The following is a 25,702-nucleotide window of genomic DNA, read 5'->3' on the forward strand; positions in this document are numbered from 1 at the left end:
ACTCTTAAGCGTCTGTCCTTTTGTTCAAACCCACAGAGGCTAATGAGGCTGTTTCAGGATTACCACTCCACACAGGCCAATTTCCCTGCTGACTTACTGGTGAAAAAGCGTGTGGAGTCAAACTGAAGAAAACAGCCTGTTGTGATGCAAATTATTTCAGCATCCATGCAGTGAGTCTGTGGGAACATTTGCTTTATTTTCCATTTTTTTTGGATAATATCTGTGAGAAAAAAAAAAAATATTTTTTTTTTACTTGATACAAATGCTCAGTATTGATGTTGATGATAAATCATTTAAACATCTACATGCAAAAAGTTTGGTGTCTGTATTTTTAAAATATTTTTTTTTAAAGAAGGCTCTGTTTATTCTTGGCATGTTAAGATGTGTTTTGGCTGACCGCATCACAAGTAGACAAAGAAGACAGATTCCCGTTTACACCTGGTGCTTCGATCTGTATCTTTTGTTCACTTTCAACAACTTCTGCTCTGATTTCTTCGAGGGGAGAGTCTATGTGTGGGTAAATTTATGTTTTTTTTTCCCCCCAGATCTTTATCGATCTAATGGACAAAATAAGCTTGCGCAATTTACATATGGAAGATTCCGGAGACGATGGAAAGACACGGAGAGCAACAGCCGCAAGACCACGCTGTGAGTGTGTGTTAGAAATTAGGAATGGTGAGTGAACACTTGTGCTTGATATGTTTTTTGTCTTCAAACTATACTTGGCTCTCACGTTGACAAAATTTAAATCCCTTCTGGCTAGTGTGATTCCCATAATGCTTACGCATTAGGTCAGTAGGCGGAGAGAAGGCAGTCTTTTGTGGCTGTTCGAACACATTCAACCACATGAGCGTTTAGCCTACACTACGAAAGCCATCCGGTCAAATCCGTTTATGACTACCTCTGGAAGTGGTCGAAAGCGGAGAAGCTCAGAATGTTTTAGACCCTGTTTACACCTGTTTTTAACATTGTCCACTTGTGATCAGATTGACCACAATGCATTTTAATACCAAGTGCAAACATGGCCTTATTCTCACCAAAGCTGCATTTACTTCAGTGTCACATGATCCTTCAGTAATCATTCTAATTTGCTGATTTGGTGCTCAAGAAACATTTCTTATTATTATCAATGTTGAAAACAGTTGTGCTGTTTAATATTTTTGTGGAAACGTGATTGAAATCTTCACTATAAAAGCCTTTACTTTCACTTTTGAGGAATTGAAAATTGAATGCAACTTTTAAAAATAATTATTAGTTATTAAAATTAAAATGATTAAAATGATTAGTTTTCTAAAAAATCTAACTGAGCCCCAAATCTTTGAATGGTACTATACGAGACAGAGACAGAGACAGAACGAGCTGCTCAGGGCCTGCATGCAGAGATTAGTGCCGCTACACATTCCCATTAATGAGGCATTTAAAATCCGTTTGTTTGAGGTTAATACCTCTGAAACCCGTTTTAGAGGGGAAATTATTAAACAACATTTACAATCACACAGCATATTATGAACCATATTAGCACTTATCAGTCATTCTCGATTGTTTAATTTTCATTTGCATCATTTTTATTAATATTCATAATGTCTCCTTAGGAGCATATCAGCAGGTATCGGCAGGCTGTTAGAACATGCAGAAAAAGGCATAGATACGAGGTTTCTACCACATATTGGGCCAGATTTACTAACAGCTGGACAAGCAAGGACAAGCAGTAAAAAATCAGCGCTGAAAAGGCATGGACAGTTATTTTTGCAGATGACCTTATTGCATAATTATGCATTTGTAGGAGTTTCCATTTCAGATATAAAATTTATGGGAGGAGAGTATTTAAATAAAAAATGCGGTAGTCAATTTACTGTTTTTTTGCGTCCTTGTTTAACGTAAATGTGTCACAGTTGGCAAACGTAGCATCTTCGTTTCAACACTAATATAATGTCATGAAATAGCCTACAATACTACCTCACGAATATATAAGTAATAAATATAAATAAAGGTGATTATTACCAAGCTGTTGCAGACTGGAGTATCCTTGGTATTTTAGGTGTTGGTTCGTCTTTTGATTTGGGATCAGACACTGGCTTAAACTAGCCTGGGTGCCAGCCCGAACCCCGCCCACAATATTTTTTGGTCGGGAAGTTCGGTCTGGACTCGCTCCGTTGAGGAGCTATTATGCCCGAACAAAAATTGTTCGGACCAATCAAATTATCAGGGCGGGCTTTATACGATGATGGACAGATAAGCAACGGTAACGTCATCATCCACGTCATCAACGAGCGCTTGGGTTGAATTCAAATGACTGCCGCTGAAGAATTGAGATTTCACGAGTTCACGCTTACAAATAAGTCAGATAGAATAAATGCATATTTGGCGTGCTGTCTGAGGAGAGGCTTCGGGCTCGGTATTCGGCCCGAACCCAAAGTACTCCCCCCGTATTCCTGGCTGTGGAAGAACAAGCCAAGAGTGAGTGCAGGGATGCTGAAAACTGTCATGTTAGGTGAGTTGACCGAGTGAATAAATATATGCTTTCCTCTCATGCTGATAGACGGTTGATTGGATTGATTATTTGAATGTGCTCCTCCTGAAATTTGTTTATAAAACATCATGTGTAGATTACGCCATTACGCGTCTGTTATAGAAGATATCGACAGCGCATTCATTTTAAAAGAGGAACAGAGAACCGCGATCGGAAACATGAATGAAAAACATACGTCACTTACTCCGTTGCTCTGATTGGTTGTAGGTCTATCCAATTGAGTGCAGAGGAATTTTTTTTCCTGGTTCGGTTGAAACACGCCCCATAATCAAAGCTCAATGGAGAAGTATCAGACTCACATTCTGACTAGAATTGAGTATGACGACGTCAGGCTAGGCTTAAACATGTATGGCAAACATTAGAGTTTTCAAAACAATTCATGTATGTGTAATGGCAGGGACTTTGAAAATTATTTAAATATGCAAAACTGTTACCCAATCATAGCAGTGAGTCTTGTCTTGAATCATAGTCTTAAATGTGACAGACCCATCAAAATTAAGGGTTTCAAATAAAGAAAAACATGATAGAAAATAGCCTATTACTTCTAAATTAGGAAAATGTTGTTAACATAATAGGTGAAACCAAAGAATAATAAAAAAAATAAAATAATAATAATAATTCCAGTTCATGACCCCTTTAACATCTGCCCTAGCTTCCCTTGACATGTTTACCAAATCTCCCTGAATTATTGTTCATGATTCAATATTTGACCGTTGTACATTTTTAGTACCATGGTACTTTTATTTATTTAATTTTTTCGAACAGCACAACTATAATATTTACCTAAAACTGCCATTTGAAACCCCCATGCTGAAAGTAGATTAGTTTATTTTACTTCACTATATAACATCATCTTAGGCGGCATCTCAAATCCAAATATGTGAATCAGTTTCCCTGCATAAACTCAAGAAAACAGATCTTTGAAGCTGAATCCCCTAAACACTTGGACTTATATTTAGAGACAGAGAAATATTGAGGAAAAAACACAACAGCGTTATGGAATGAAATATCAGAATGCAAATGCCGAACTACAGTGATTCAATGACGTGAGCTCTTATTGCTCTTGAGTGCATCAAAGTTGCAGAGCTGTCAATATTTAGTAAATATGGTTTTCCTTCTGTGAAAGGGATGAGGATTTGCGCTCTACAATATCTGCAGAAATCCTTTATTATCCAACCATGCACACAACTTGTCCAGGCTCTGGTAATCTCTAGACTAGACTACTGTAATGTTCTTTGTGCCAGCCATCCTGCATGTGCATTCATACCTCTCTGGTGAAACTGGTCTCCGACAAGCCCAAGAGAGTTCTCACTCCACTGGTTGCCAATTGCTGTCTGTGTGAAGTTCAGTTCGTCATTGAGTCAATGGCACCTTGTGGCACCCACACAAAAGGCACAAAACCACTTTTCCCAAACCTTCACTTTCACTGTAGGTCAAAGATGGAATAATCTTTCCATCTCAACCTGAGCACTGGAATGACAACAGTTAACGTACTTACTCTTTTCCAAAGACACTCTTTCTGCTATTTTCTTATTCTCAGTTGTTTCACGTCCAGGCAGGGACAAAAAATAATAATAAAAAAAAAAAAGTCTGGGTGCATATATGAAATATACACTCACCTAAAGGATTATTAGGAACACCATACTAATACTGTGTTTGACCCCCTTTCGCCTTCAGAACTGCCTTAATTCTACGTGGCATTGATTCAACAAGGTGCTGAAAGCATTCTTTAGAAATGTTGGCCCATATTGATAGGATAGCATCTTGCAGTTGATGGAGATTTGTGGGATGCACATCCAGGGCACGAAGCTCCCGTTCCACCACATCCCAAAGATGCTCTATTGGGTTGAGATCTGGTGACTGTGGGGGCCATTTTAGTACAGTGAACTCATTGTCATGTTCAAGAAACCAATTTGAAATGATTCGAGCTTTGTGACATGGTGCATTATCCTGCTGGAAGTAGCCATCAGAGGATGGGTACATGGTGGTCATAAAGGGATGGACATGGTCAGAAACAATGCTCAGGTAGGCCGTGGCATTTAAACGATGCCCAATTGGCACTAAGGGGCCTAAAGTGTGCCAAGAAAACATCCCCCACACCATTACACCACCACCACCAGCCTGCACAGTGGTAACAAGGCATGATGGATCCATGTTCTCATTCTGTTTACGCCAAATTCTGACTCTACCATCTGAATGTCTTAACAGAAATCGAGACTCATCAGACCAGGCAGCATTTTTCCAGTCTTCAACTGTCCAATTTTGGTGAGCTCGTGCAAATTGTAGCCTCTTTTTCCTATTTGTAGTGGAGATGAGTGGTACCCGGTGGGGTCTTCTGCTGTTGTAGCCCATCCGCCTCAAGGTTGTGCGTGTTGTGGCTTCACAAATGCTTTGCTGCATACCTCGGTTGTAACGAGTGGTTATTTCAGTCAAAGTTGCTCTTCTATCAGCTTGAATCAGTCGGCCCATTCTCCTCTGACCTCTAGCATCAACAAGGCATTTTCGCCCACAGGACTGCCGCATACTGGATGTTTTTCCCTTTTCACACCATTCTTTGTAAACCCTAGAAATGGTTGTGCGTGAAAATCCCAGTAACTGAGCAGATTGTGAAATACTCAGACCGGCCCGTCTGGCACCAACAACCATGCCACGCTCAAAATTGCTTAAATCACCTTTCTTTCCCATTCTGACATTCAGTTTGGAGTTCAGGAGATTGTCTTGACCAGGACCACACCCCTAAATGCATTGAAGCAACTGCCATGTGATTGGTTGATTAGATAATTGCATTAATGAGAAATTGAACAGGTGTTCCAAATCATCCTTTAGGTGAGTGTATAACCCCCCCCTCCCATACGTACAGTACAGTATTTGCGTAGCCTATAATACTGTGCAAACTATTCCTTGATATGTTACTGTATCTAATTGATATACACTACCATTCAAAAGTTTGGGTTTAGAAATTAATACTTTTATTCAGCAAGAATGCATTAAATTGATCAAAAGTGACAGTAAAGACTGTGGCAAGCAGCCGGGCCAAGAGCAGTGGGAACGGAGCAAGGCCGGTGGTGCGAGTGTTACCTCGAGTCCCATGAGAAGCTCCGGAAGGATAAAAGGAGGAGTGACGAATGTGGAAGACGAGAGAGAGGACCAGGCCTGGATTTTATGATGCTGTTTTGTTTTAGTTTGTTTCACTTTCATTTTGTTGTGTTTGTATATTTTTTTGTGTTTAAAGTTACGCTGATCGTTTTCCGGTTCCTGTCTCCTTCTTCCCTTAACTTGAAAATTGCCACAAAGACATTTACATTAATTGTCACACAATTTTGGCTATTTAAAAAAAAAAAAAAAATTCTTATTCATCAAAGAATCCTGACAAAAATGTGTCATGGTTTTCAAAACATATTAAGCAGCACAACTGTTTTCAAGATTGATGATAATAATAACAAATGTTTCTTGAACAGCAAACCAGCGTATTAGAATGCTTTCTGAAGGATCATGTGACACTGAAGACTGGAATAATCATGCTGAAAATTCAGCTTTGTCATCACAAGAATAAATTACATTTTACAATATATTGAAATATAAAACAGCTATTTTAAAATGTAATAATATTTAACAATAATGTTTTACAGTATATTTGATTAAATAAATGCAGTCTTATTGAGCATAATAGACTTCTTTCAAAAACAATAAAACATTATCGACTCCAGACTATAGAACAGTAGTGTACAGTATATTCGATTTTCCCTGTACTTTCTGTTTTTACATTGAAAATCCAACACAGTTAAACTTCACAATAAATAAATAATAGTTTAGTAAGAAATGAAGACTTCAGATGCAAAAGCCTCTAAGTGCCATCTGAAATTTTCTTCTAGAATGATCATTTTTATCAGGCTTGTATGTTTATGTTCAGTTATTTCACTTTAATAGCAATGGAAATTACCTATTAATTGCCATTAAAGTGAAATTACTGAACCTAAATATACGAGCTTGATAAAAATGCTCATTTTAGAAGAAAATGTCAGATGGCACTTACAGGCTTTTGCATCCGAAGTCTTCAAATATATAGAACCAATGTTCAAATCCCAATTTATTGCCCTTCATCTTGTGGTAAACTAAGATGCAGGGCTCATAGCACAAGTTGGTCAGTCCACTGGGAAAAGTCCCGGTGCTCTGTACGGCCAATCCATCCATGTTTCTGAGCAGTTCTGTAACTTCATTACAGCACATCTAATGTTACTGTCTCTCTAGGGTGAACCACGTTTGTTGTTCGTCATCTGTTAAGTCAATTTGGATAAAAGCATCTGCTAAATAAATAAATGTAAGGGATAACAACAGGATTAACTTTACATGGATGGAAGAATCAGATCAATTACTCAACCTCAAACATACCAGAATGATCGCTCATGGTGGCAATGACTGTCAAGCTCCAAAAAGAACCACAAAACACAATAAAAACCTATAAAAGTGAAATGCTATGCAAGGAGCTAAGGTCAACAAAAACTGTCGTCATCAAACAAATACTGGAGTCAAACCAAATATCATCAACTCTAACTAAATAAAATAAAAACTTAAGAGGTTAGAGAACAGCACAACAGACTTGTTCCCTTATATAGTACAGCCAGCAAACTGCATTTGTGGACAAGCTGAGTTGCAAAAACAGCAAATGGTCAGGGGAGAGACAATTCTTTGCACACTAATGCAGATTTCATTCTGAGGTTGACTTTGTGCAGCAACTATTTTAGATTATGTCATTGCAGTTGTCTTAATGCTAGCTTATTATATTCTACAAAAACTCTTTTCGAACTATATTATTTAGGCTGTTGTGAGGCGATTCGCAACAGACTGACGAGCAATTTGTGTGTCTTTATTATGTAGGCTATTCATCTTTGATATTTGGATTTCTCACAGTGGAAGAGTTTCTTTGCCTTTCAGAACTTCCTACTGACTCTTCGACGTCTCTTTTCAAACTTTCTATTCTATGAGCTCTTTCTAACCTCCCATCATGCAGTGCAGCCGCAGCACTGGGTCTATGCACTCTGATCTGATGCACTCTTTTTCTTTTGTTTAGTAAGAACCCCAACAAGCCTCTCTCATCAGGGAACATTGAATACACACACGCACAGCAAGAGCTTTTCTCTCAGAAATAAAAGGACTGAAATTTCAAGCAAATAAAGTATTACCATTATGACACTATTCGGTCTTAACCTGTCTTTCCAGACCAGCAACCCATGGGCGCATAGATGGGCGCAAATGCATTTGCTATTTAAACAACGTGGCGCAGGATATGAAAATGATAACTGCGTCAGGCTGAAACTAGCAAAACACACGTGCATCACGCCTGGCGCTGCATTGCGCAGGATGTATGATAGGGCCCATAGTGTTGAGCCCTGATATATTAAAGGAATAGCTAAATTATACATTTATTACAATGGGTTTATGTGAAGATTTTTTTAAGGTCACTTAAAGTGTTTTTTTCTTTCTTTTTTTTAAGCCTATTCAATTATAAAATTGATAGCTGTCAGTTATACTGTAATGTTGAATGGCTATAGTTAATGGATACAATTGAGAAAAAAAAAAAAAAAATCCATGTACTAGAGACATCAGTATCAGTACTGGTATCAGTGATACAGTGATACTGGTATCCTTCATTTACAGTGCTTAGAATGGCTCTGGCTGCTCTTTGTAGTGGTTTGGTGAGGCACATTGCCTGTAGTATCAGCCGTAGGGATGTTAACTGCATGGGGGATGTGAGGTTTACAAAGTGTATTTGGCATACTAAACAAGAACATTTATCTTTTGTTTATAAAAGAAATGGCATAACTCATGTGCAGAACCTGAATCTCATCTTTATTATCACAGAAAATGTGCTGAATTTCTGCACTACGCTAATGGACACTCAGCAAGTTCATTTAATCACATCTTTCAGCATCAAGAAATGACGGTGAGTGCTGAGGGAGGTAAAACTGTGGAGTTCACAGGATCACACTGCAAAAAAAACAAAAAAACAATCGAGGGTCTCAACAACAATTACCAGGGGATAAAACACAGATTCTAGAAAAAGTACCTTAACATTTTTCAGTGATGGAAGGTCAGCTATAAGTTGTTTTGTAATTTTATTCCAAGCAACAGAAGCATTATATTTAAAATCTTTATTTTCAATTTTATTTCAAGCTCAGTTCTACTGAGGAAGCTTACTTCCGGCACAGAAAAAGGTAACTGCGTTATGTTTGAGATAAATCTCACAATTATGACTTTTTTTCTCACTATACACTTTCAGACTTTTTCTGACAGAACTGCATCATATAAACTCGCAATTACGAGGGGAAAAAAGTCAATATTTTGTCCCTCAGAATTGGACTTTATAACTCAATTGCGAGTTTATATCTCACAATTCTGAGAAAACAAGTCAGAATTGCGAGATGTGAATTCACAATTGGGAGATAAAAAGATGCAATTATCTTTGAGGTAAAACAGGTAATTTGAACAAAGATTATAGCATGCATTTGTATAAAATAAGCTGAGAGACAAATAAGATGGAGTTAGACCACAGATAGACTCAATAAAACAATACCAATTAAAACTTAAATCCAAGTATACAGAGATTGTAACACAGCCTTATCATATAAAAATGCAGTGATGAGTTTGATATAGCTACAACCAGTAATAAAACATAAAGCACTGTGAAAAACAATGTCAAGTTTTTTTTTTTTTTTTAGATAGTATACAGGGGCATTCATACAAGATCTCCATAGTCCAATAGTGGTAAAAGGTTGCAGACACCAAATATTTCCTTGCACTGAAAGAAAGTTCTGTTTCTAAAATAAAACCCCAATTTAAAGGTTTAAAGCTGCAATAGGTGATTCTATACAGAATTTATTTTTTGTTATGCTGGTTGAAATTTTCCTCATTTGCTGATAGGAATCACTATGGTAAATGGTCTAAATTTATTTGTATAAATATGCATTGTTTGTGGAAGGCATAGGACCATAAAATGTTAAATTGTTCATTAAATTTTTGTATTCGTCCGAATGAAATGATAGCATGTGTTCCCTTTCATTCGACTTGCGTTTTGCATACCACTGCGCCTGTTCACACAGACATACATCATTAGAGAGATCACGTATGATGTGCAGACAGAGCGAGAATGGCAGGCAAGCAGTTGTTTACGTTCATTATTGTAGTACTGTTACTCACTGTACTGTAAAGTTTTATCACCTGTAAATTACACATTATATAATCTAATAATGCTATCTCTGTTCGTTTCGCTTCTGGTCTGTGCACGTTCATGTGTTTTGGAGGAGGCTTGGCTTTGGATGGCGAATTGCAGTGAAGGTGGGATCATATGATTTCAATGCTAGCAGGCTAAAGTTAACATTTTCCAGATCACCTATTGCACCTTTAAGTTTAGAAATGAATTTATCAATTTATTCATTTTTTGTTCCCTGGGAGGATAAAATATCAGGAAGACTCCTTGATAGAGCTTTGGAGTTTGAAAATATCATTAATTTGGTTTAATCTGTACAATATCAAACGCTGATTGCAAGTATTGAAGTGCTTGTGAAGCTAATGACGCACAACAATAAATGGCAGTATCATCTGCATAAAGATGATACCTAGCATTGGGAATGTTATCACAGATATTATTTATATACAAAGAAAATAAAATGGGTCCTTTATAGACTGACAAGACAGATGAAGTACAATCCTTTAAAAGCACAGACTGAGTTCTTGCTGAAAGATAGTTGGCAAATCATTTAACAGCATTTTCTGAGAGACCAACAATGGCTAAAAGCATGTCATAATCAACTGTGTCAAAAGCCTTCGATAAATCAAGAAAAAGAGCTGAACAAATTTGTTTACAATCTTAGGCATTAATAATGTTGCTAAACACTTTAATAGCAGCAGCAACGGTGCTATGCTGCTTTATAAACTCAGATTGAAATGGAGAAATAAGATTATTTACTTTTAAAGTTTTTAATTGTGCCTGGGACTGTTGCACCACTGACTGCTACATGCTCTAAAACCACAGATGTCTATGCACACAACATGCTGACTATTTCTCATGTTCCACAAATGGTAGTCCCCCTGTCAATAATTTGATCCCTTAAAACTCATCTTTAATCACCAAAATTACATATTTAAATGTGTTTTTCTTATTTTTTTGTCCTGCCTTAAAATAGCTTGAATGTAACTTTTGCCTCATTTAGTATATGTGGTTCTATGAATATGCAAATTAGCCCCGCCCCCACTCACTTACACCAGCTCAGAGATCCACTCGTTGACGATCACACATTGATGTGATTGGTTACAAGGTAGTTCGTGACTTCAGAAACACCAGCGATTTCAAACCACGTTTTTGAGACTGTGTTTGGTTCACTGCAGTTTTAAGGAGAAAAAACTCATCAGTGGTGTTGACTGATGATTTTACACATCGTTTGTCTTAAAGCATGGGATCGTTGACTGGTGAATTACACATGGTTTGTCTTAAAGCATGGGCTCTGATTTTTGGGCTTGTCATTTGTGACTGAATCGCCGACTTGCACGTGTTCCTGCGCTTTTTTTACCCAAATTGTGGAGACCCATAGTCTAATCCAGTGGTTCCCAATTCCAGTCCTCGTGACCCACTGCTCTGCACATTTTGTAGGTCTCTCTTATCTGACACACTCAGTTCAGTTCATGGACTCTCTCCTAATGAGCTGATGATCTGGTTCAGGTGTGTTAAATAAGGGAGACATACAAAATGTGCAGAGCAGTGGGTCACGAGGACTGGAATTGGGAACCACTGGTCTAATCTGTGCCGCCACAGTTTCACAATGAACCGAAAATATTTAAAAACTCGTAATAACATAAAAGGTCTCTAACGTTATTTTGCACCAGTGCTTTGGCAAATTATCTGTCAATCAAACTAAAAATCGTAGTGGCTAGCGGGCACCAGTTATGCATTATTTTCACAGTTGCATAATTTCCAAAATAATTTTGTGGGGAGATGATTACAGCATTTCACTAGATTTGTAATAAAATGCATTTGTAAACCTGTTTTCACAGAAACTATACGTTTTCAGCCTAAATAAAAGCTCAACCGCAGTTTCCATCAAAATAAAAGCTCAAGGGTTTATCTCTTGCACGTGTAATAATTAGAACAAATATTATAATATACCTACTGGATAGTGCAAAATAAATATACTTATGAAATGTTCATTTTCATTTATTTTACAGTGCATTTTGTTTTACAATAAATACCTATTACTGTCATAGTAATCTAACTGTTTGGCTTCCTAAAACTCCAGTGTGAATGTAACGTAGACTGAGGCTACGTTTACACGGAAACGATCTGAAGAGAAAACGCAAAAGTGATCACTTTTTATTCTGCGTTTAGACGAGCGTTATGTGGGGGAAATCTGCGTGCATACGGTGACGCAAAAGTGTGTGAAATTCAATGTAGTATGCACTCCAGGAGGCTAGGTGGCAATGTGAAGCACTGATCGGTGCCTTCACTGTCTAGCAGACTTTTGCGTTTTTACCGTTTAGACGGAAACGCGACGGTGGAGCGTTTTTAAGATTCCCACTCTGGAGGGTGGTTTCACTTTTTTGCGTTTTTAAGCCCCAAAAACGCCGTCGCCGTCTAAACGAAAGGCACATCTGATAAAATATTTTTACGTTTTCACCCGGGAGCGTTCTCGTGTAAACAGGGCCTGAGACACTAACTGAACCCCTTTAAAGTTCAGTTACATTTCAAGTCAATTCACCAACTTTTTTCTTTGTTCATTTTGCACACTGAACATGGGTTGAAGCTCAAAGTGCACCAGATTGATTAATTTAACTTTAAAATGTACAAAAAGGGCATGACTCCCCTAGAGGAAACGAGGTCCACCCACCATCACAAAATCTTGTGGGAAACACTGGCTGAATCCAAAATCGCACCCTAAACCCTCATTCACTATTCTCTATGTTACTCCACTAATACTGTTCACTTGAAGGAGTGAATGAAAAGGAGTGAGCGAATTCAGACAGCAGTTGAGCGTACATCGGCTGTACACTCTTTATAGCAGTGCAATGTGGGGTTAAACCGATCCATCTCTGTTACAGTCATTGTGTCCAAGCCTGTATGTGACAGTCATTGAGTATGGGTGAAAAAAACGATATATTTGACGTTTATTATAATATTTAGTTATATGCAAATTGGTGTTATTGTTAACTAAAACTATTATAAAATAGTTTTAATGAATTGAAGTAAAACTGAAATAACATACATATTAGATGAAACATTTAAACTTACAATTAAAAAACTTAAACTAAAAATGAATAATGTTGCTTTGGCAACTAACTGAAATAGAATACTACTGAAATAACTGAAATTTATACTCTTACTAAATGACTAAAACATAAATACTTTTTAAAACGAATAGTAGAGACAAAAGCACAAATGCATCAAATGATCTAATTCAAAATATTAGCAAATACTATAATAATATATAAATAATACTGATGCAAATATGCAAGTTGTTTAAGAATATAGGCTGAATCAATTACATCATTTGCATTATCATTTCCCTTGACAGTGCTGAGGGTAGCATACTTTTTCACTGGGAATACAGGAACTAAACATCATTAAAATGAAGTTGAAACCTTTTAAATAAGCATATTTCTTCCCTTTATCTCAAGAGCTCATGTTAGGTGTATCTAGAATTTTTTCTAATAGAGTTATACATTATTGTTAACAATCAATTTCTCTATTGAGCTAAAGATGCAGGATTCCAAACAAAGCAAGATTCTTAATGCCCTTTTTACATGATGTGTGTCCTTGTTCCCCAAAGCACACCAAAGACGGAAGGGCGACTGATTCTGTCTCTAAATACATATGGTTGTATGTCATGGCATATCTTGACATTCGGAGAAAAAGAAACATTCAAAACAGCTATAGCCAGGGCTTTTCTCTGTTCTAAGGTCAAAAACATGTTAACCCTTTCATTTGCTTTCACTATTTATGGTTCACAATGTCCAAATCCTGCATTCGTACTGCCTAGCAGCCTCAAAAAAGTCCTTCCATGGTATCATCAGTAATGCTTTTCCTGTGGAGGTCAAAGCGGTGAATAACACTGTACATGTGGATGTTTAAGTGGTGCAGGACACTTGAGCTGAGAGGTGTACTGGAACTCTGACACATATCAAAGAGCATCCTTGGCACTTAAAGAAAAAGTGAGCTTTCTTGGAAACCAAAGCAGAAAGGACTTAAATGGATACTTTGTTTGGTGCCTGACACACTACAAAATTGTTAGATATAAATCATAGAAAGTAACTACTAAAAAATACAATAATTGATGTTATTGACTTTGCGAAGTCTTGTTTAGTGCCACACTGCAATTCAAAATTCAGCAGAGGCCAATCAGGTTGTTCCATACAGTAATGATGTGATTGCTTGCAGATTGCATATAAATAACCTATCAGCCGCCTCCCTCTACAGTTTCATGACTGAACTAGAAATGTATACACACATGCACACGTTTACACACACACACACACACACACACACACACACACACACACACACACACACACACACACACGCACACACACACGCGCACACACACACGCGCACGCACACACACACACACACACACACACACACACACACACACACACACACACACACACACACACACACACACACACACACACACACACAATTTACTCTCTAACATTAAGCTAAAGCCAGATTAACAACATCTCTCAAGTGTCTGGAAAATGTTTGTACATGTGTTCAATTCATTCAATGTAACATACAGTACATGAGATGTGCATGTGTCACACAGGAGCAGTTGAACACTGATGCAGGTCAGCCTCAGTCAAACACAGCATGCTGAGTCAAGTCAAGTCAAGTCATCTTCATTTATATAGCGCTTTTAACAATGTAGATTGTCTCAAAGCAGCTTCACAGAGATAAATGTATAATATAACGTAAGATTGTTTTGGCTTTATAGCGGTTCTTTAATAAAGTTATTTTCCAGCTAAAGTTAGTTTTGATTGATTCGCTTCCGTCGCAACGATCATTTGTTTTTAAATTAGGGCCGCCAAGACGACACCATTCTCTCTACACAGACTTTAAACGCGAACCTGTGAGAAACGCTGATGGCGTTCAGATGCGCATTAAGAATGGGTTCTATAGTTATGTGCGTTTGAATATATGTGTGCAGGTTTGGAATTCCCTACAAACCAAACCTAATCAAATTACTGGTGTTTCCTTATAGTTTTGATTCAGAATTTTATTTTATTTTATCAATTCGGGGTAGATACGCAAATTGAGTTTTCCCGACGACGCGTTATCTGTAGAGTGGGAAAGGGATCCTCCATAGGGAGAGACTAGTTGGCCCTTCAGCACTGCATTGACATCGGGTCCAGGCGAAGGTCCTTCATCAGATCTGGAAACGGCCTGGATCCGGCAGGCTGCGGGAAAACCTTGGGATAAACAAAGACACTAAAATTAGCGTAGATGCCATTCTTCTCATGATGTAACAAGTACATCAGGATTTATGGGAAGTGTTCCCGGTTCCAGCTGACCTAATCTATGCAGCCTAATATTGAATTATAGAAGTCTATAATGTATTATGTGAATGCTATGTCAAAGAGATGTGTCTTTAATCTAGATTTGAACTGACAGAGTGTGTCTGCTTCCCGGACAATGGTAGGAAGGCTGTTCCAAAGTTTTGGTGCTAAATAGGAAAAGGATCTACCGCCAGCAGTTGATTTAGATATTCTAGGTATTATCAACTGGCCGGAATTTTGAGATCGCAATAGACGTGAAGGAGTATAATGCGTTAAGAGCTCGCTCAAGTACCGCGGAGCTAAACCATTTAGTGCTTTGTAAGTAATCAGCAATATTTTAAAATTGATGCGATGTTTAATAGGGAGCCAGTGCAGTTTTGACAGAACCGGGCTAATATGGTCATACTTCCTGGTTCTGGTAAGAACTCGAGCTGCTGCGTTTTGGACCAGCTGTAGTTTGTTTATTAAGCGTGCAGGGCAACCACCCAGTAGAGCATTACAATAATCTAGCCTTGAGGTCATGAACGCATGGACTAATTGTTCCGCATTTGTCAATGAGAGCATATGACGTAATTTAGATATATTTTTAAGATGGAAAAATGCGGTTTTACAGATACTAGACACGTGACTTTCAAATGAAAGATTGGTATCAAAGAGCACACCCAGGTTCCTAACCGACGACGAAGACTTAACAGAGCAGCCATCAAGTGTTAGACAGTATTCTAGGTTATTACGTGAGGAAGTTTTTTGTCCAATAATTAGAATCTCTGTTTTTTCAGAATTTAGAAGTAGGAAATTACGAGTCATCCAGTTTTTTATATCAGCTATGCATTCTGTTAATTTAGTGAATTGGTAAGTTTCGTTAGGTTTTGAAGAAATATAGAGCTGAGTATCGTCGGCATAACAGTGGAAGCTAATTCCATGTTTCCTAATAATATCTCCTAATGGCAGCATGTACAGAGTGAACAGCAGCGGTCCTAGTACTGAGCCCTGTGGTACGCCATACTGAACTTGTGATTGATAAGACATCTCTTCATTTACTGCTACAAACTGATAACGGTCAGATAAGTATGATTTAAACCATGCTAGTGCAATTCCACTAATGCCAACATAGTTTTCTAGTCTATTTAAAAGAATGTCGTGGTCGATGGTGTCAAACGCAGCACTAAGATCGAGTAACACTAATAGAGAGACACAACCACGATCGGATGATAAGAGCAAATCATTTGTTACTCTAACGAGAGCAGTCTCAGTACTATGGTATGGTCTAAATCCGGACTGAAAATCCTCGCAGATATCATTTCTTTCTAGAAAGGAACATAGTTGTGAAGATACTGCCTTTTCTAGTATCTTTGACAGAAAGGGTAGATTCGAGATCGGCCTGTAATTGACTAATTCTGAAGGATCAAGTTGCATTTTTTTAACAAGCGGTTTATATAGCGCTGAGAACATGTTTATTTTATTTACCTTTATTTTACCAGGAAATAATCCCATTGAGATTCAGAATCTCTTTTTCAGGGGAGTCCTGGCCAAGACAGCAGACTAATAGTTCCATTTTAAAAATACATACACTGTAAAAAAAAATCCCGTAAAAAAACGGTAAATCTCTGGCAGCAAAGTTTCCAGACGGGTTCCGTTAAATTACAGCAAATAACCATTTCACAAAATTACAGGCAAAAACCGTAAAAATACAGAATTAACTTTACGGTCAAAATTAATTAAATTACAGTACATTACTGTTAATAATGGCTTATTAAACCGTGGAAAAACAGATAAATTATGTCAAATTACATAAAAAGAACATTTAACTTTAAGGTTAAACTGTAAATTTAGGGGTTTATAAATTTATTTTATAATAATGCTCTGTCTATCTACAGTAATTATCTTTTAATATATAGTTTTTCTGTGTAAAATAACTATGAAGTTATGTATAAAAATGTAATAAGTACATAAATTCAAATACAAAGTTTGTATATTTACAGTTTTAATTTTTTGCAGATCCAGTTTCACAACTTTGACCAATCTCTAATTAAGTACTTAATAATAGCAAATGTACAGTCAATTTCTGTTAAATTAACTAAACGTACATGTACGGAATACCTGCACATTTACAGTATTACTCATTAAACAAACACTGAACATCAAGATACGTGAATGATAGGAAATACAGGCTTAGTATATCATTTAGAACATGTAAAAATATCCACATTAAAAGACAATTGCTGTATGCCTTTATACTCTAATATAACTTATTTCAAATATTTACAATTACATTTTATCCAAAGTGACTTAAAATTAAGAGAACAATAGAAGCAACAAGTGCAGCGACAAGTCCCAGTTAGTGTAGCACAGTACACAAGTTCATTTATTTATTATTAAAACAAAGATTTAGTATTATTGGGTCAAGTGTTTATGAAAAGACGGATCTTTAGCAGTTTCTTGAAAATGTGTTGAGTTGGGCAGGTCATCCCACCAGCAGGGAACAGTCCAGGGAAAGGTCAGTGAAAGTGATTGTGTGTCTCTTTGGGATGATGGCACCACAAGGCGCCGTTCACTTGCAGAACACAAGCTTCTGGAGACACACAGATCTGAAGCAGTGAGTTTAGGTCTTGCTGCAGCATCTGGATCAGTTGCAGAGGTTTGACTGATGCTGGAAGAGCTGCCAGGAGAGCATTACAATAGTCCAGTCTGGATAGAACAAGAGCTTAGACAAGGAGTTGTGTGGCTCCGATAGGAAGGGCCAGATCTTTCTGATGTTGTATAAGGCAAATCAGCAGGATCGCATGGTTTGGCTGAAACCATAAGCAGTTCTGTCTTGGCAAGGTTGAGTTGAAGGTGAAGGAAGAATTTTCCATCAGGTAGGCTGAGATGCGAGCAGCAACCGTCAGATCCTCTGGCTGGAATGAAAGGTAGAGATATGTGTCATTAAGTGATAGGAAAAGTCATGTTTCTAAATGACAGAGCCTAGTTACACTACAAAAAAAATAAAACAAAAAAAATAATAAATAAATAGATGGGTGGAATCTAACACAATCGTGGTCTTACTGTAGTAAAACCAAACCTTGTGCAGCTCCAGTGGCCTCACAAGGATCAAATGAATATTCACATGGGAAAATACAGTATAAAACAAATTAAATGTTCTGCCACTTTTAGTGCAATCATATGGAATCAGAAGACTCGGCCATTACAATATTTTAAATTACTTCTTCCCATACCTTGTTTGCCATGATCATTCTGCTTTCCACTTGACCTGAAATCACAAAAAAAAAAAAAAAAAAAATTAACAACTCAGTATTACATTTACACATGTCAGAATATGTTCCACTGGGACAATGCAAAACCTCAACTGACTATGATCTGGAAGCTGAGCAGGAAAGGCTAACAGTGATGTTTTGAGCTGAGACACCTAAAGTTAGGGGTGTAACTGTCTGTTCATCTGGATCAATGCAATTTTCATAACCAATGATCAAAAGTATCCTATGAAAAAGGCTACTATGATGACCCCAGGTCATCCAAAATGTAGATAAGTTCATTTCTTCATCAGAACACAAACATTCTATCAACTTTTATTTTATAAGCCTAATATATGCACATGTATGCATTCTATAGCTAACGTTACGTGTTGGTGTTACGTCCCAGTTGCATCCAAAGGATGTGGGACCAACAATTAATTTATTTTCCGGGGTGGAAAGTCAAGCAAGCGACACATGAATTCAAATTTTAACAGATATTTATTATAGATCTACAGCAAACGGAGAAACGGTCTCCACCGGAGACAGTCAGAAGACAGCTAAACAACTTGCAGAAAAAATAGATAATGAAGAATAAGTGAAAACAGTAGTCAGTGAAATAACAACGAGGGACAAACTTAATACACACTAACAGGGACATGCAATAATTAGTTATCTAAGGCACACCGTCTTTCCCCGACACCCGCGGCTTCCACAGTAGATCGCGGCAGCACCACCCAGCACACACGGTGACACGCCGCCAACACGACCCGACAGTCGATCACAGCACAGCACACGCTGACACGACGCCAACACGATCAGACTCCTCTCCCCCTCACTCCAGCCCTGAGGGCTTTATCACTGCAGCTGATTAGCAACAACCAGCCGCAGCTGCACGATTGATACCTGCAGCTGATTAACAATAACCAGCAGCAGCTGCGAGACTTGCTTAACGTCACAACACCAGCACATACCTAGAGAGAGAGAGAGAGAGAGAGAGAGAGAGAGAGAGAGAGAGAGAGAGAGAGAGAGAACAAGAAAAACAAAAAAAACAGGGACTACAAATAATAACCCCAATACAGAACCTTACGGGACGTAACACCCCCTCCCATAAGAGCAAACCCCTAAACACCTGGGTTTGCTACCAACTACAGCACTTACAGTCTCACCCACGGGATAACGCATCCGCCATGATGTTTTCAACTCCCTTCTTGTACTTGATGGTAATGTTGTAGTTCTGGGCCAGGAGTGCCCAGCGCATCAAGCGCTGGTTGCTGTTGTACATCTGGTTTAAAAACACAAGCGGGTTATGGTCGGTGTATACAGTTACCGGTTGGGAACTAGACCCAACATACACATCAAAATGCTGAAGTGCTAGTAGCAGGGCTAACGTCTCCTTCTCAATGGTTGAGTAGTTCAGCTGGTGCTTTTTAAACTTCGCTGAGAAGTAGCAAACAGGCCGACCTACCCCACCATCATCTTCCTGTAACAGCACCGCCCCAGCTCCAATGGCACTGGCATCTACCTCTAACTGAAAAGGCAGATTGAAGTCAGGAGCCGTTAATACAGGGCCACTGCAAAGGAGGGATTTGGCTGACTGAAATGAGTGCACACATTCCTCGGTCCACACAAAAGGAATCGCAGGACTGCACAACTTCGTCAAGGGGGCAACTATATCTGAGAAGTTTCGGCAAAAACAACGATAGTAGCCCACCATGCCTAGAAAACGTCTAAGTTCTTGCCTAGTAGTAGGGGTTGGAAAAGACAAAATAGCCTCGACCTTGGCATCCACGGGTCGAACTTGTCCCTGACCAACCTGTTTACCTAGATACGTGACGGTCGCTTTCCCAAATTCACACTTTGCTAGATTAAGCGTAAGGGAGGCGTCAGCTAGGAGCGTGAGAACCTTTTTCAACCTAAACATGTGGATCTTCCAGTCATGATCGTAGATTACTACGTCATCTAAATAAACACAACAGTTTGGTAAGTCACCTAAAACATGGCACATCAGGCGCTGAAAGGTAGCAGGTGCGTTCTTCATACCAAACGGCATCACAGTGTATTGCTTGAACGCATCCGGAGTGACGAAAGCCGAAATGTCCGAGGCACGTTTAGTTAAAGGGACCTGCCAATACCCCTTTAATAAATCTAGCTTAGTGATACACAAAGCCGATCCCACTTTATCAACCAGGTCATCCATGCGAGGCAGAGGAAAAGAATCAGTTACTGTAACAGCGTTTACTTTTCGAAAATCCGTACAGAATCTAGGAGTCCCGTCTGATTTTGGCGCCAGTAGACAAGGTGAACTCCAAGGACTGTAACTGGACCTAGCAAAACCATGCTCCACTAAATAACTAACTTCCTTTTTCATAAGTTCTCTTTTCTCTAGTGGACATCTGTACGCGTGTTGTTTAATAGGTTTAGCCTCACCTACATCAATATCATGTTCCAGGATATTAGTGCGGGAGGGTACATCCCCCAGCACGCTAGGGAAACCGTGAAGCAGGTCAACCACCTCCTGTCTATGAGAGGAAGAGAGATATGACAGCTGTTGGTCTACCGTAGCCATAAACTGTGTGTTATTTAACCTCCCGCACATGTGACCTTCACAAGGGAGCGCCAGGTCAGGCTCCAGCTCCAGCTGAGCACCATGAAGGGAAAATGCACCCACCGCAGCAATCTCCGGCGTCCCCGCTTCACCCTTCACCGCGTCCCTGGAGTGAAAAGACTTCAACATGTTAATATGACAGAGGCGAGTTCGGCGTCTACGGTCTGGTGTACAAAGTATGTAGTTTGTGTCAGAAACCTTCCTTTCAATCATATACGGGCCAGTAAACCTGGCAGTGAGGGCAGAGCCAGGAACAGGTAACAAAACCAACACCTTATCACCGGGCTTAAATTGCCGTTCCACCGCACGCTTGTCAAAACGCCTCTTCATACCAGTTTGAGCGTGGGCAAGGGATTGCCTAGCCAATTTAGTGGTGCAGTATAACTGATCCTTACACCTGGATACAAACTCTGACACACTATACTTAGGAGAGGAAACGCTAGTGAGTCTCTCTTTTAGAACGGTTAGCAGGCCGCGCACATTACGGCCGAAAACCAACTCCGTAGGACTAAATCCTAACGACTCCTGTTTAGCGTCTCGGATGGCAAAAAGAGCAAAAGGCACCCCCTCATCCCAATCTTTCTTCGTCTCATAGCAAAACTTTTTAAGCATCCCCTTTAATGTTTGATGCCAGCGCTCCAGCGCACCCTGACTCTCTGGATGATAGGCACTTGACACAGCGTGGGAGATACCTAATGATTTCAGATTTTCCTTAAACACCTTTGAAAGGAAGTTAGTTCCCTGATCTGTCTGCACGACCTTAGGAAGACCGTAAGAGGTAAAAAACTTTATCAATGTTTTTACAACTGTGGCAGCGGTAACTTTACGCAGTGGGATGGCCTCAGGAAAACGGGTGGCAGCACACATCATAGTCAGCAAGAATTGGTTACCCGATTTGGTCTTAGGCAGGGGCCCCACACAATCGACTAAAACATGTTCAAACGGTTCGCCAACTGCGGGGACAGGCTGTAACGGAGCAGGTGGCACAGGCTGGTTTGGCTTGCCCACCAGCTGGCAAGTGTGGCAGGTTCTACAATAGCGTACCACACTAGATTTTAAACCGGGCCAGAAAAATTGTTGAAGCACTCGATGGTAGGTTTTTCCAACCCCCAAGTGCCCTGACCACACATTCTCATGCGCCAAAGACAGTATGTGTCGCCGACAATCCGCCGGGGCTACCACTTGATAAGTCACACTCCACTCATTATCCAAACCCTCACCTGCGCTATCTAGCCGAGGACTCCATCTGCGCATTAGCACACCATTTTCCACAAAAAATGGATGCTCACTGGAACATCTGGACTTCTCCACCGCTGAGGCAAAACACTTAGCTAGGGAAGGATCCCTCATCTGTGCCTTAATGAGACCCTCCCTATTTAGTGGCTGAGGTTCTGTGAACTTAGATTCGTCACCTAGTCCCGTCACCTCCCCGCCCACTGCCCCCTCCAAAACAGTAGGATCACCACCTACAAAGTCACTACCGGAGGGCTTACCCTCCTCGGGAGAAGCAGTAGCAAACCACGTGTCCGACAGGGCCACCTCCTGAGCTTGCTGTCTACCCTGCGCTCTCGTTGTAACATTGGCTACAAAAATCAGCGGATCACTAGTAACCACCACATCCTGCTCTGACATGGGAATGGGAACATCCACCACTTTTGGAACCGGATACACTTTCCCACCCGCAATATCGTTCCCCATAATAAGGTCAATACCCTCAATTGGAAAACTGGGCCTGACCCCAACCATGAAAAAACCTGTCACTAAATCAGTGTTTATGTGTATGCGGTGTAAAGGAGCCGGCACAAAACCCATCCCTATTCCCCTTACTATTGCTCTGACGTCCGACCGATCACCCACGGGAAGAACGTCAGCAAGTAGCAGCGACTGTGAACAGGCAGTATCTCGCAGCACTCTCACAGGGCGCCCATCACCAGGCTCTCCTGTAAGGGAAACGAAACCGTCAGAAACAAATGGTTTAAAACACACATCTGGTTCACTACGAGCCGGGGAAACCTGGGGCGGCACCAGGGACGTTTGGATTACCCCCACCCCTTTTGGATGCTTCCGCTCCGCCCCCTTATGTCTCTTCCAAGCATCACAGTCAGCTACCAAGTGGTCAGGCTTACGGCAAAAGAAACACAATTTCTCTATCTTAGCATTAGTGGTAGTGTTGCCGCTGTCACGGACCTTTCCAGTCTGTATGACAGGCGTTGGCTTCTGAGAAGATGCTGGTGGGAAAGAAACATACCTTGAAAACCAGGTATTATGGGTTAGCGTAAATTCATCTGCCAATATGGCAGCCTGCTGCAGACTGGTAACCTTCTGCTCATTCATATAGACTGCCGTTCGTTCAGGCAGACAATTTTTAAACTCCTCCAACAGCACTAACTCCATCAAAGAGGTAAAATCGTTGGCTTTACTGGCTGCGCACCATCTGTCAAACAATGTTCTTTTCTCCCGAGCCAGATCGACATAGGTTTGATCAGTGGTTTTTCGAAGGCTTCGGAAACGTTGTCTATATGCCTCCGGCACCAACTCATAAGCACGGAGAATAGCGCCTTTCACTTTCTCATAGCTCAGCCCATCTTCCACTGACAGAGCAGAGCATGCTTCCTGAGCTTTACCTGTCAAACGACACTGCAGTAAAATTGCCCACACATCTTCAGGCCACCGCAACGCAGCTGCAATACGTTCGAAAACGCCAAAATATACCTCAACTTCTGACTCACGGAAAACTGGAACTAACGAAATGTTCTTACTCACATCGAAACCGGAAGTGATGGTTCTGCCATGGGAATGCTCACCCCCAGTAGTGACATTCTGGCCTCCCGACCTTGCCTGGAGTTCTACCTGGCGCATCTTTACAGCGGTCTCCGCCTCAAGCTTTTTCAACTCCAGTTCACGGCGAAGCTGAAACTCCCGTTCTTGCCCCTCTCTTTCCATCTGAAGACGCTGCAAGCGCACCTTCAGTCGAACATCTAACTTCGAACCAGGAGAAGATTCTGAGGAGAAAGGAACAAATTGTGGCAGAGTAACAGGTTTCCCCACCGTTCCCTCATGTTGCTGTGCTGGGGTAACATTAACTGCCTGGCCCTCCTCCCCTTCAGTATCTGAGCTGCTCTCCGGCCCAGGCGCTACCAGCACTCCCTGACCGACCAGACCTTCTAGAACAGCAGCCTTGAGCTGATCTTTACGGAGTGAGGATGACACCACTATACTGTATTGCTCTGCAATTAAATGCAGATCTCTCTTCTTACACTTATCTAACTGTCTTACCGACGGGTCGGACATAAACGCTTGTAACTCAAAAACTACCATCTTAAATGATAAACTTAAGAATCACTATACTACCCATATATAGTAGGTTGCAATCACCACAACCACCACCTGCCCCTTCTCACTCAAGCACTGCTTCCCCAGCACCTGCCTAACCCCAGACTCACCTATCTGTCTTCAGAGCCGTGCCGAGCTCGAGGCGTCTTATAGGCTCACATCAGCGGCCGAAGCCCTGAAACGCCAGCCCCCTTTGGAGAACATTGCCTCCGCTCAGGATTAGACCCCAAAAATAAGAAAGGCAAAATAACAACTCAGCATCCGAAGGAAGGACTGTAATCAGCCCAGCTGGACACTGCCTATCTTAGCTGAGGAACAGTCTCATGCAGAAGTGACACAGGGTGGCACTAAAACTATTCAACTTACCACCAAAAACCACACACAAGCCCCCAAAAAAAAAAAATTTAAGCAAAAACATGCACCAACCAGCTTTGACTTTCCAGAAAAAATCTCGGACGAGCCCCCAAATTGTTACGTCCCAGTTGCATCCAAAGGATGTGGGACCAACAATTAATTTATTTTCCGGGGTGGAAAGTCAAGCAAGCGACACATGAATTCAAATTTTAACAGATATTTATTATAGATCTACAGCAAACGGAGAAACGGTCTCCACCGGAGACAGTCAGAAGACAGCTAAACAACTTGCAGAAAAAATAGATAATGAAGAATAAGTGAAAACAGTAGTCAGTGAAATAACAACGAGGGACAAACTTAATACACACTAACAGGGACATGCAATAATTAGTTATCTAAGGCACACCGTCTTTCCCCGACACCCGCGGCTTCCACAGTAGATCGCGGCAGCACCACCCAGCACACACGGTGACACGCCGCCAACACGACCCGACAGTCGATCACAGCACAGCACACGCTGACACGACGCCAACACGATCAGACTCCTCTCCCCCTCACTCCAGCCCTGAGGGCTTTATCACTGCAGCTGATTAGCAACAACCAGCCGCAGCTGCACGATTGATACCTGCAGCTGATTAACAATAACCAGCAGCAGCTGCGAGACTTGCTTAACGTCACAACACCAGCACATACCTAGAGAGAGAGAGAGAGAGAGAGAGAGAGAGAGAGAGAGAGAGAGAGAGAGAGAGAGAGAGAGAGAGAACAAGAAAAACAAAAAAAACAGGGACTACAAATAATAACCCCAATACAGAACCTTACGGGACGTAACAGTTGGCAAGCAGATGCAGCCAGAATATGCAATTTATCATGTTGTGTTCATATTCTAGTCTCATGTGCTTTCCTGTATCAAGTAGGCCTACAGTATTTAGGCTACTGAAATCGTTTTCTTAACAGTCTTGATAGCCACGTTAACCCTTACGAAAATTAACTATGGTTTAACCACAAAGAAAAAACAAAAAAACAAACAAACATGGTAGGCTTATTTGTAGTATAACTGTGGTTATTAAAAATGGTAATAAAAATCCGCCAAAAACGTGGTTACTATAA

This window comes from Rutilus rutilus (genome assembly GCF_951802725.1).
Source record: "Rutilus rutilus genome assembly, chromosome: 20".
Lineage (NCBI taxonomy): Eukaryota > Metazoa > Chordata > Actinopteri > Cypriniformes > Leuciscidae > Rutilus > Rutilus rutilus.